The following is a 12,802-nucleotide window of genomic DNA, read 5'->3' as shown; positions in this document are numbered from 1 at the left end:
ATTTGTGGTTGAATTCAACTCCAAGTTTTAGTTCCGATCATTCGTTGACCTTAGAACTCCACTTAAACAACCATTTTTTGACCATGCAAAGGTTTGGCGCCATTCTTCTAATCAAAATTTGGTCTATACTCTAATGTCATAAAGAAAACAAAAGCTAATTATCCAATCCAAGGGGTGATATTGGTATTCTTTTTAGTACAAGATTTAGCACACATTACCCTTACAACTTCATATTTTAGATATGTTCGTACCAAAAAGATATCATTATAGTTAAGTTAGTTGCCACAATCTTTTTCAACTGTAATAACAAATTTCTTGTCGAATTTCATTTTCTTCTTAACAACTTCATATTTGTGAACCATAACTATGCTATATTTGTTGTTTTGCTAGCACATTAGGCATCAAAACCATGGGTATAAGGTTCGAACAATATGAAACGTTTTCTTCTATGCATTGCAACTTGATATTCCATGGGTCAAGTTGGCAAAAGCAAATGAGAAGTTCTATAGTATCTTAAGCGTTGTTCACCATAACATTCTCATTTTACATTTTAACCTTGGCAAATGAGTTGGATATGCTATCACTTTTGAACATAATATGCAAAGCTCTCGAATATAATACGAGGTGCGAAATTTATATCATATTCTTTAGTGCACACCAACAAAACAAAATTCTTTATATGTTCAAAGAATTTTTTTTCTAATCTTTCTAATTTGCGTACTTTTATTTTCTCACAAGCAAAGACATTGAATATATCGCTCTATTTTAAATTGAATTGTTAATTATTTATATATTGATTCTAGCTATTTCTTCCGAATCAAGTAGGTCAAAGTACACCTAATACTGGAATACCACCAACAGATATATAATGATATCACTAATGTGCTGTGATACACCCTGATAATTTATAGAAATAGAATACGAAAACTTTTATTAACATGGATTAACAGGGAAATTAAAAGTTTTATACATGTTGATAAACTAAGAAAAGAAATATGTAGGCCTATTAGCTCAGTTGGTTAGAACGTCGTGCTAATAACGTGAAGGTCGCAGGTTCGAGACCTGCATGGGCCATTAGAAGAAATTTGTTTTTTTTAAACCCATGAATTTTCAGAGTATAAAAATAATGGCCTATCCATGTCGAGGAGTGTTGATATGTTCCTTTTTATGTTTTATAAGTTTTTGTTCCAAGAAAGAAATTGAATTGCGTATAAAACCTTAACAACGATACGATGGAAGTTTTTAAAACACGTTTCTACCAAACAATACGTATATGGAGCAAATTATAGCACTTGTTATGGTACTACATAATTGTCTTCCTATCAAAAAAGTTTGTCGGAACATGTAAGGAAAATTGATGGAAGCTCTATCCCTAATACTTGAAAGTACATGTTTTTGACAAGTTCTATACCTTAGTAAAAAAAGCAAAACTTCTTGCAAAATTTACATAGATTAATGTTTTGAAATTTATACTCTTTATGTTACCAACGTAACAATCACATCCCATTCTTCCTTTATTGCTAAGAGGGCTATAAATCAAAATCCAAATGAAAGTTAAGCTCTTGCCAATTGTTTTTAAATATCTCGATGCATTCATAGTGAAGGATAAATTATAAAACTTTCTAATCTTAATTTGTTTCATAAGTAGATTTCATGTGGAATGATATGGAGGAGTTTGGATTTCACTATGTCATCAAATGAAGTAAGATTTTTAGATTATTCCAGTTTTGTGAGGAGTGCTAGGGGGACAGCAACTTTTGTGATTTTAGCCATCAAATAACCATCAATAATGATTTTAATGGTGTGAGATTGGTCTGAGATTTCATCCAATGACTCACTTTTCTTTGCTGTTACATGCTGGCCAGAATTTAATAAAGTTGCTGGCCCCCTGGTGCACGAATTGTGAATTACACTTTTCTCAACGCGTACCACTAACCAGCAAGTGCACTGGGTCGTCCAAGTAATACCTTACGTGAGTAAGAGTCGAATCCCAAGGAGATTGTTGGTTTGAAGCAATCTATGGTTATCTTGTAAATCTTAGTCAGGAAGTCAATTATGTTTATCAATTGAATTGTGAATAACCAGTAGAGCATAAATTAAAGGTTACTTGTTGTGCAGTAATGGAGAATATGTTGGAGTTTTGGAGATGCTTTGTCTTCTGAATCTCTGCTATAGGTTGAGACGCAATAATATCTCAGAGTTTTTGATTGAAGCTCAGATTCTAATTAGATGAGCTGGACTAGTAGCTTTTTGCTTCCGAACAGTTTTGGCATCTCACTTTATCCATTGAAGCTCAGAGTGATTGGCATCTATAGGAAATCAGAATTTAGATAGTGTTATTGATTCTCTTAGTTTAGTGTGATGATTCTTGAACACAGCTTCTTTATGAGTCTTGGCCGTAAAGAAAGGAGAGGGATAGAAGGAGATCGAGGTGCACTTGTTGATGGAGGAGGGGGGAGGCCGAACCCAAATTTAAAGGGGTGGGGTGGTGGATTTTCGAAAAATTGGAAGAGATAAGATAAAAAGATTTAGTTGAAAAAGATAAGATATAAGATATAGTTTGATTTTGAAAAGATAGGATAGATTTTTTTGAAAAAGATAAATCTGGATTTTTGAAAAAGATAATATGGATATTTGAAAAAGATATGGATTAGTTGAAAAGATTTTTGAGTGTAAAAGATAGATTTGTTTTCAGAAAAGATTTTGAAAAGAGTTGGATTGAATTTGGAAAGATGGATTTTTAGAAATTAAGGATTTTAGAAATCAGGGTTCTTGATATGTTCATGTAAAAATCATGCATTGAAGCATTCAAATTTAAAATTAAATTGGAAATTCAGGCTCCTTGGCCAATCCTTTCTACGGGTATTTACTGTCCGTTCCAGGATTCTCTTTAATTCTCTGTTAGAGACTTCAGCTTGCCCATTGGTTTGTGGATGATATGGTGTGGCCACTTTGTGGCGAATTCCATACCGAACCATGGCAGAGTAAAGCTGTTTATTGCAGAAGTGAGTGCCCCCATCACTGATTAACACTCTAGGGACACCAAACCTGCTAAAGATATGTTTCTGGAGAAACTTCAGCACTGTTTTAGTATCATTGGTGGGTGTGGCAATAGCCTCAACCCATTTTGATACGTAGTCAACTGCCACCAGAATATAAGTGTTTGAGTATGATGGTGGGAAAGGTCCCATGAAGTCAATTCCCCATACATCAAACAACTCTACTTCGAAGATTCCTTGTTGAGGCATGGCGTAACCATGAGGCAGATTACCAGCTCTTTGGCAACTGTCACAATTACGTACAAACTCTCGGGAATCTTTATAGAGTGTGGGCCAATAGAAGCCACATTGGAGGACCTTGGTGGCTGTTCGCTCACCTCCGAAATGGCCTCCATATTGAGATCCATGGCAATGCCATAGGATTCTCTGTGCTTCCTCTCTGGGGACACACCTACGGATAATTCCGTCCGCACATCTCTTAAAGAGATAGGGCTCATCCCACAAGTAGTACTTTGCATCAGTAACTAATTTTCCTGATAGTGAATGCAGGTATTAGGTTGATGCTTGCCCCAAGATCGCATAAAGCTGTCTTGGTGCAATCACCTTCTAATATGCATGGTATCAGAAAACTCCCAGGGTCTTTAAGCTTTTCAGGAAAGCTTTTCAGAATGACTGCACTGCATTCTTCAGTGAGGAGAACTCTTTTTGTTTCTCTCCACTCCTTTTTATGACTCAAGATCTCTTTCATGAACTTGGCATAAGAAGGTATTTGCTCAAGTGCCTCTGCAAATGGAATCTTTATTTCAAGAGTCCTTAGATAATCTGCAAAGCGAGCAAATTGCTTATCCTGCTCGTCTTTCCGGAGTTTTTGAGGATAAGGTATCTTGGCTTTATATTCCTCAACCTTAGTGGTTAAAGAAGCCTTTTTAGAGGGCTTGTTATCAGCACTTGTGTGTGTCTGATCCCTCACTGGCAATTGTGTACCAGAGTCAGAAGCTGGAGTGACGTTAGACGCCAACTCACTGTCTGTTCCTAGCGCCTGAACGCCAGAAATGTACCCATTTTGGGCGTTCAACGCTGGATTATGCCCCCTTTGGGCGTTCAACGCCAGATTCTTGCCCATTTCTAGCGACCCCAAAGTCCTCCTGGACTATTCATTTCCACTTATGTCCATGATGGATATATGGATATAACTTGGACTGATTTATCTTTTTATTTATTTTATTTTATAAGAAGTAAATACTTAAATAAAATAAAATAACTAAAAAGAATTTGAATTTCGAAATAAAAAATTTTTTTTTTCGTAAAAAAAAATAAAAAATAATTAGTTAAAAAAAACAGAAGTTTTTGGAAAAAAAGGGAAGATATTTTCGAAAATTAGAGAAAGAGAGAGTTAGTTAGGTAGTTTTGAAAAAGTTAAGAAACAAACAAAAAGTTGGTTAGTTAGTTGAAACAAATTTTGAAAAGATATTTTCTGGCGCTGGACGCCCGAATTGGGCAGAGAACTGGCGTTGAACGCCAGTTTACGTCGTCTATCCTTGTGCAAAGTATGGACTATTATATATTGCTGGAAAGCCCTAGATGTCTACTTTCCAACGCAATTGGAAGCATGCCATTTCGAGTTCTGTAGCTCCAGAAAAGCATCTTTGAGTGCAGGGAGGTCAGAATCCAACAGCATCAGCAGTCCTTTTTCAGCCTGAATCAGAATTTTGCTCAGCTCCTTCAATTTCAGCCAGAAAAATATCTGAAATTACAGAAAAACACACACTCATAGTAAAGTCCAGAAATATGAATTTTTCCTAAAAACTACTAGGAATAGACTAAAAACTAACTAAAACATACTCTAAACTATATGAAATTATCCCCAAAAAGCGTATAAAATATCCGCTCATCACCCCCTAAACTTTTCCCAGTTTTATTAGTTAAATATATCACTCAAAAAATTGTTTTTTACCTATTGAGAGTGATAAATATTAAATAAAGACAAACACAAAAAGAAAACATAATGTTACTCTCTGTTAATCATTTATAAACATAGCATCCTTTAATGCATCAACCAACAGTGCTAAGAAAGACAATAAAAAGAAGACTTCATTTGTGGTTGAATTCAACTCCAAGTTTTAGTTCCGATCATTCGTTGACCTTAGAACTCCACTTAAACAACCATTTTTTGACCATGCAAAGGTTTGGCGCCATTCTTCTAATCAAAATTTGGTCTCTACTCTAATGTCATAAAGAAAACAAAAGCTAATTATCCAATCCAAGGGGTGATATTGGTATTCTTTTTAGTACAAGATTTAGCACACATTACCCTTACAACTTCATATTTTAGATATGTTCGTACCAAAAAGTTATCATTATAGTTAAGTTAGTTGCCACAATCTTTTTCAACTGTAATAACAAATTTCTTGTCGAATTTCATTTTCTTCTTAACAACTTCATATTTGTGAACCATAACTATGCTATATTTGTTGTTTTGCTAGCACATTAGGCATCAAAAGCATGGGTATAAAGTTCGAACAATATGAAACGTTTTCTTCTATGCATTGTAACTTGATATTCCATGGGTCAAGTTGGCAAAAGCAAATGAGAAGTTCTATAGTATCTTAAGCGTTGTTCACCATAACGTTCTCATTTTACATTTTAACCTTGGCAAATGAGTTGGATATGCTATCACTTTTGAACATAATATGCAAAGCTCTCGAATATAATACGAGGTGCGAAATTTATATCATATTCTTTAGTGCACACCAACAAAACAAAATTCCTTATATATTCAAAGAATTTTTTTTCTAATCTTTCTAATTTGCGTACTTTTATTTTCTCACAAGCAAAGACATTGAATATATCGCTCTATTTTAAATTGAATTGTTAATTATTTATATATTGATTCTAGCTATTTCTTCCGAATCAAGTAAGGCAAAATACACCTAATACTGGAATACCACCAACAGATATATAATGATATCACTAATGTGCTGTGATAGACCCTGATGATTTATAGAAATAGAATACGAAAACTTTTATTAACACGGATTAACAGGGAAATTAAAAGTTTTATACATGTTGATAAACTAAGAAAAGAAATATGTAGGCCTATTAGCTCAGTTGGTTATAACGTCGTGCTAATAACGCGAAGGTCGCATGTTCGAGACCTGCATGGGCCATTAGAAGAAATTTATTTTTTAAACCCATGAATTTTCAGAGTATAAAAATAATGGCCTATCCATGTCGAGGAGTGTTGATATGTTCCTTTTTATCTTTTATAAGTTTTTGTTCCAAGAAAGAAATTGAATTGCGTATAAAACCTTAACAACTATACGATGGAAGTTTTTAAAACATATTTCTACCAAACAATACGTATATGGAGCAAATTATAGCACTTGTTCTGGTACTACATAATTGTCTTCCTATCAAAAAAGTTTGCCGGAACATGTAAGGAAAATTGATGGAAGCTCTATCCCTAATACTTGAAAGTACATGTATTTGACAAGTTCTATACCTTAGTAAAAAGAGCAAAACTTCTTGCAAAATTTACATAGATTAGTGTTTTAAAATTTATACTCTTTATGTTACCAACGTAACAATCACATCCCATTCTTCTTTTATTGCTAAGAGGGCCATAAATCAAAATCCAAATGAAAGTTAAGATCTTGCCAATTGTTTTTAAATATCTCGATGCATTCATAGTGAAGGATAAATTATAAAACTTTCTAATCTTAATCTGTTTCATAAGTAGATTTCATGTGGAATGATATGGAGGAGTTTGGATTTTACTATGTCATCAAATGATGTAAGATTTTTAGATTATTCCAGTTTTATGAGGAGTGCTAGGGGGACAACAACTTTTGTGATTTTGGCCATCAAATAACCATCAATAATGATTTTAATGGTGTGAGATTTCATCCAATGACTCACTTTTCTTTGCTGTTACATGCTGGCCAGAATTTAATAAAGTTGCTGGGCCCCTAAACTTTTCCCAGTTTTATTAGTTAAATATATCACTCAAAAAATTGTTTTCTTACCTGTTGAGAGTGATAAATATTAAATAAAGACAAACATAAAAAGAAAACATAATGTTACTCTCTGTTAATCGTTTATAAACATAGCATCCATTAATGCATCAACCAACAATACTAAAAAAGACAATAAAAAGAAGACTTCATTTGTGGTTGAATTCAACTCCAAGTTTCAGTTCCGATCATTCGTTGACCTTAGAACTCCACTTAAACAACTATTTTTTGACCATGCAAAGGTTTGGCGCCATTCTTCTAATCAAAATTTGGTCTCTACTCTTATATCATAAAGAAAACAAAAGCTAATTATCCAATCCAAGGGGTGATATTGGTATTCTTTTTAGTGCAAGATTTAGCACACATTACCCTTACAACTTCATATTTTAGATATGTTCGTACCAAAAAGATATCATTATAGTTAAGTTAGTTGCCATAATCTTTTTCAACTGTAATAACAAAATTCTTGTCGAATTTCATTTTCTTCTTAACAACTTCATATTTGTGAACCATACTATGCTATATTTGTTGTTTTGCTAGAACATTAGGCATCAAAACCATGGGTATAAAGTTAGAACAATCTGAAACGTTTTATTCTATGCATTGTAACTTGATATTTCATGGGTCAAGTTGGCAAAAGCAAATGAGAAGTTCTATAGTATCTTAAGCGTTGTTCACCATAACGTTCTCATTTGACATTTTAACCTTGGCAAATGAGTTGGATATGCTATCACTTTTGAACATAATATGCAAAGCTCTCGAATATAATACGAGGTGCGAAATTTATATCATATTCTTTAGTGCACACCAACAAAACAAAATTCCTTATATGTTCAAAGAATTTTTTTTCTAATCTTTCTAATTTGCGTACTTTTATTTTCTCACAAGTAAAGACATTGAATATATCGCTCTATTTTAAATTCAATTGTTAATTATTTATATATTGATTCTAGCTATTTCTTCCGAATCAAGTAGGGCAAAATACACCTAATACTGGAATACCACCAACAGATATATAATGATATCACTAATGTGCTGTGATACACCCTGATGATTTATAGGAATAGAATACGAAAACTTTTATTAACACGGATTAACAGGGAAATTAAAAGTTTTATACATGTTGATAAACTAAGAAAAGAAATATGTAGGCCTATTAGCTCAGTTGGTTAGAACGTCGTGCTAATAACGCGAAGGTTGCAGGTTCGAGACTTGCATGGGCCATTTGAAGAAATTTGTTTTTTAAACCCATGAATTTTTAGAGTATAAAAATAATGGCCCATCCATGTCGAGGAGTGTTGATATGTTCCTTTTTATCTTTTATAAGTTTTTGTTTCAAGAAAGAAATTGAATTGCGTATAAAACCTTAACAACAATACGATGAAAGTTTTTAAAACATATTTCTACCAAACAATAGGTATATGGAGCAAATTATAGCACTTGTTATGGTACTACATAATTGTCTTCCTATCAAAAAAGTTTGCCGGAACATGTAAGGAAAATTGATGGAAGCTCTATCCCTAATACTTGAAAGTACATGTATTTGACAAGTTCTATACCTTAGTAAAAAGAGCAAAACTTCTTGCAAAATTTACATAGATTAGTGTTTTGAAATTTATACTCTTTATTTTACCAACGTAACAATCACATCCCATTCTTCCTTTATTGCTAAGAGGGCCATAAATCAAAATCCAAATGAATGTTAAGCTCTTGCCAATTGTTTTTAAATATCTCGATGCATTCATAGTGAAGGATAAATCATAAAACTTTCTAATCTTAATCTGTTTCATAAGTAGATTTCATGTGGAATGATATGGAGGAGTTTGGATTTTACTATGTCATCAAATGAAGTAAGATTTTTAGATTATTCCAGTTTTATGAGGAGTGCTAGGGGGACAGCAACTTTTGTGATTTTAGCTATCAAATAACCATCAATAATGATTTTAATGGTGTGAGATTGGTGTGAGATTTCATCCAATGACTCACTTTTCTTTGCTGGTACATGCTGGCCAGAATTTAATAAAGTTGCTGGCCCCCTAAACTTTTCCCAGTTTTATTAGTTAAATATATCACTCAAAAAATTGTTTTCTTACCTGTTGAGAGTGATAAATATTAAATAATGACAAACACAAAAAGAAAACATAATGTTACTCTCTGTTAATCGTTTATAAACATAGCATCCTTTAATACATCAACCAACAATGCTAAGAAAGACAATAAAAAGAAGACTTTATTTGTGGTTGAATTCAACTCCAAGTTTTAGTTCCGATCATTCGTTCACCTTAGAACTCCACTTAAACAACCATTTTTTGACCATGCAAAGGTTTGGCGCCATTCTTCTAATCAAAATTTGGTCTCTACTCTAATGTCATAAAGAAAACAAAAGCTAATTATCCAATCCAAGGGGTGATATTGGTATTCTTTTTAGTACAAGATTTAGCACACATTACCCTTACAACTTCATATTTTAGATATGTTCGTACCAAAAAGATTTCATTATAGTTAAGTTAGTTGCCACAATCTTTTTCAACTGTAATAACAAATTTCTTGTCGAATTTCATTTTCTTCTTAACAACTTCATATTTGTGAACCAAAACTATGCTATATTTGTTGTTTTGCTAGCATATTAGGCATCAAAACCATGGGTATAAAGTTCGAACAATATGAAACGTTTTCTTCTATGCATGGTAACTTGATATTCCATGGGTCAAGTTGGCAAAAGCAAATGAGAAGTTCTATAGTATCTTAAGCGTTGTTCACCATAACTTTCTCATTTTACATTTTAACCTTGGCAAATGAGTTGGATATGCTATCACTTTTGAATATAATATGCAAAGCTCTCGAATATAATACGAGGTGCGAAATTTATATCATATTCTTTAGTGCACGCCAACAAAACAAAATTCCTTATATGTTCAAAGAATTTTTTTCTAATCTTTCTAATTTGTGTACTTTTATTTTCTCACAAGCAAAGACATTGAATATATCGCTCTATTTTAAATTGATTTGTTAATTATTTATATATTGATTCTAGCTATTTCTTGCTATTCAAGTAGGGCAAAATACACCTAATACTGGAATACCACCAACAGATATATAATGATATCACTAATGTGCTGTGATACATCCTGATAATTTATAGAAATAGAATACGAAAACTTTTATTAACATGGATTAACAGGGAAATTAAAAGTTTTATACATGTTGATAAACTAAGAAAAGAAATATGTAGGCCTATTAGCTCAGTTGGTAACTACCCACGCGTGCTTCGAGGGGTCATACTTAGAAGTTACCCTCGAGGGGGCACTGCGTCGTCTCTATCCGCTGTGCCATGTTCCTCTGAAGATAGTATGGGAAAAGAAAGGGAGTGAGAACCTAACGTCTCAGTAGGAGTGCTATGTAACACCTCCATATCCATCTCCAGCCCACGTGCGGGATTTTAAAAACAAGCGTATAACATGGCATGTAATATGCATATTCTTTTTTCATAAAACATGTGTGTAAAAGAAAGGGGAAACATATAGGAAAATAGAAGGATAACATCAACATAATCATAATTAAATCTAAGGAAAACATAGAACTCAAGCTTTCATTCGTGCCTTCTTTCTTTCTTAATTTATAACTTATATGGAGGGTATTGAGCTCAAACCGGTATAAGTGGGAGTCCCCTTCCCTTACCGAAGGTTCTTATCCCAAACGTTTTGGTGATCACCTTCCCTTACCGAAGGATCATCTCGATCGATCACCTTCCCTTACCGAAGGATCATATCGATATCTTGTCTTTGGGGGTCACCTTCCCTTACCGAAGGATCATTCCCTCAGTTTAATTTACAATTAAGGTTATTTAGACATACACAAGAAGAGAGTCATATAAAAAGATATATTATTATATAAAATTGATGGGATAGTCCCCTTCCCTTACCGAAGGTTCTTATCCCAAATGTTTTTCGATCACCTTCCCTTACCGAAGGATCATCTCGATCGATCACCTTCCCTTACTGAAGGATCATATCGATATCTTGTCTTTGGGGGTCACCTTCCCTTACCGAAGGATCATTCCCTCAGTTTAATTTACATTTAGGTTGTTTTAAACGTACACAAGGGAAAAATCATATAAGTGCACATTATAAGAATATTAAATATTTTGAAGAAAAACATGTACTCTTGACTTTAAAGGAATAATGATAGAAGAGATCACATAGATGCACATAGGATTAAATTTTTCAATAAAATATTTGAGAAAGCATGTACTCTTGACTTTAAGGGAATGATGATAACATAATGGTATAATAGGTTACATGGATGCACATGATGGAATAGGGTAATTTAAATAATTGAATTAAAATATTATAAATAATAATATAACCATGTAAGGGATCACACATATACCTATATGTTGAACAAGACATAAGAAGGCATGTACTCTTGGCCCTAAGGGAATATCAATATAATAATATAGGATATTAATTAGCTGAATAAAACAATTATAAGAAAACATGTACTCTTGACCCTAAGAAGATATTAATGATATAATGTAAAAAGTATAATCTAAGTGCATATATTAAGAAAGTGAGTATTTGAAATACTTGGATTAGATATTATAAGAAGTATGTACCCTTGATCTTTAAAATAAAGGAGCAATAATAATAAAGAATGGAACATAACACATGCCAAGCGTTTAAAAAAACATAATTTCCTACCTTCTTTTCTAATGCTTCTTTGAGCTTGCCTTTTGTGTTTGCCCACAGAATGTTATTTCTTTGTAGAGAGAGAAGGGAGAGGATAAGTGTTTGAGAGAAGTGATTTTCTACCTATAGGTGCTCCCCTATTTATATACATTTGGGGATGGGGTGGTTGGAATATTTTAAATTTCAAACTGAGGGTGGTTACCAGGTTCCTATCCAAAATTTCAAAATTCTAAACTTATCTTCTAACTGATTTTCAAACTTTAAATTTAATTTTGTTTCTAGAAGGGGAGGTTGTTACATTATCACCCCCATAAGAAAAGAATTTGTCCCCAAATTCCATGTCTGAACTTGGTCGATAAGGGTCGTTTAGATAACTTAGGGGTCCTACTGAAATTTCCTTACTGTTGGGGAGAAAGGAGATCCTCACCACGATTGTTACCTGTAAATAAGTCCGGGAGCTTCTGTCTCATGTCTGCCTCTTTTTCCATGTGTAGTCTCTGGAATTGCCGCTACCCCATGCCACCTTTACCAGTCGTATCGTCTTGCTCCTTAGTTGCTTCGTACTTCTGTCTACAATCTCTATGGCTGGTAGTTCAAAAGTCAGGTCGTCCTTGAGTGTTACGTCCTCTTGCTGCAACACATGGCTTGGATCGTGCTGGTATTTTCGGAGTTGGGACACATGGAACACGTCATGTAGTCTTGATAGATTTGGTGGTAGGGCAAGATGGTATGCCGACTTTCCTATACGCCGGAGGATTTGGAATGGACCCAGGTACCGGGGGCTTAGTTTTTGTACCTTAAGAGCCTTCCCTACCCCGGTGGTGGGGGTGATTTTTAGGAATACGTGATCGCCTTCCTGAAATTCGAGGGGTTTTCTTCGTTGATCTGCATAACTCTTTTGTCGACTTTGGGCGGTGCGCATTCTTTCTCTTATCCTCTTGATATCTTCTGTGGTCTGTCTTACTAACTCTGGTCCTAAGTAGCCTTTCTCTTCTGGCCCGTACCAGCATAAAGGAGATTGGCATCTTTGCCCGTACAGTGCCTCATATGGTGCCATCCCGATGCTACCATGGTAACTGTTGTTATAAGCAAACTCGATCAG

General features: G+C 34.0%; 3 non-coding genes across 3 annotated transcripts; all 3 read left to right on the top strand.

The window, feature by feature from the left end:
• On the top strand, window positions 1,001–1,074 carry TRNAI-AAU. Its single transcript has one exon. It is a non-coding gene; the product is annotated as a tRNA-Ile (tRNA).
• Window positions 6,093–6,166, top strand: TRNAI-AAU. The gene has a single exon. It is a non-coding gene; the product is annotated as a tRNA-Ile (tRNA).
• On the top strand, window positions 8,163–8,236 carry TRNAI-AAU. Its single transcript has one exon. It is a non-coding gene; the product is annotated as a tRNA-Ile (tRNA).

Source organism: Arachis ipaensis, chromosome B05 (genome assembly GCF_000816755.2).
Source record: "Arachis ipaensis cultivar K30076 chromosome B05, Araip1.1, whole genome shotgun sequence".
NCBI lineage: Eukaryota > Viridiplantae > Streptophyta > Magnoliopsida > Fabales > Fabaceae > Arachis > Arachis ipaensis.
The sequence above is the reverse complement of the archived record's forward strand: the minus strand, read 5'-3'. Positions and strand labels throughout refer to the sequence as shown.